Consider the following 1,403-nt stretch of genomic DNA (forward strand, 5'->3'; position numbering starts at 1 on the left):
CCCCCCAGCTCCTTGTCCCCTGTCTACCCCCTCCTGGGACCCCCCCCCCGCCTCCTATCCACACCCCCACCTCCTGACAGGCCTCCTGGGACTCCCACTCCCAACCCTCCCTGTTCTCCGTCCCCTGACTGTCCCCCCAGAACTTCCGCCCCATCCAACCGTCCTCTGCTCCCTGACTGCCGCCTGGGACCCACCGCCCCGTTACCATGCTGCTCAGAGCAGCAGGAGCATGCCGCCTGGCCAGAGCCAGCTGCGCTCCCTGCGCTGCCCAGTAGGAGCAGCAGGCCAGAGCGCTGCCTGCACTGTAGCATACCTATGGGGGAGGGGCCGGAGGCTAGCCTCCCCGGCCAGGAGCTCAGGGGCTGGGGCAGGACGGTCCTGCAGGCCGGATGTGGCCTGCGGGCCATAGTTTGCCCACCTCTGGGCTAGAGGATAATCCTTTCAAGACCATTCTTCTTTCAGGGAAAAATCAAAGAATGGCAATTGATGGCCACTATCTCCCATTTTCTCCATGGGACTGAGCCCACAGGCTACTCTTAGTTAAGAGAGTATGACCATTTCCCTTCAATATGTGCAGGAGGCTCAGGCTCCCCTTAGTAAAGAAAGGGCAAAGGGAGTGCAATCAAGTTGCTCTTGGGGAAGTTGGCATCTGTTTATGCTTTCAAGAGATAGGTTAGTGTGAGGAGCAGGAGAACGAGAGGGGGACAAGATGGGAAACTGGGGGTGTGTATGTGCAAAGACTGTGGAGGGAAGGACGGAAACAGGGACAGATGCAGGGTGGATCATAGAATCATAGAATATCAGGGTTGGAAGGGACCTCAGGAGGTCATCTAGTCCAACCCCCTCCTCAAAGCAGGACCAATCCCCAATTAAATCATCCCAGCCAGGGCTTTGTCAAGCCTGACTGATCAGAAGACAACCCATTGAATACAGACAACTGAGAGCATGATGAGAGAGGGACAGTGTGGTAGGGGAAAGGATGAAATAAGAGGAAAGATGCCAGCTTAACCATTTTAGCTGTTAGGGGAACTTTCTCCAGGCAGCCAATGGAAAGGCTCATAATTTGTTTAATTTAAAATTCAACCTGAAATATGTGATGATCACATGCTGGATCTGCATCTTTCCTCAGACTGCTCAAAGTGACTTTCATTCATGTAGGGAACACCATGTCTCCACAATAATAATCCTTCCTACACAATACTCAGCCCTTGTTTACCAAGTCAGAAGAGAAGCCAAAATCAGGTCTCTCTCTAAAAGGGAAACTGCAAACATTAGACACCAGTCTACTGGGACAACTTCCAGTTCAATATTTTGATGAACTGAAAACTAACTCAAAGCTCAACAACACTTCTTCATATTATGTACCAGTTTTTTTTTTTTTTTTTTAAATTGAAGTATCAATA

Source organism: Caretta caretta, chromosome 2 (genome assembly GCF_965140235.1).
Source record: "Caretta caretta isolate rCarCar2 chromosome 2, rCarCar1.hap1, whole genome shotgun sequence".
Lineage (NCBI taxonomy): Eukaryota > Metazoa > Chordata > Testudines > Cheloniidae > Caretta > Caretta caretta.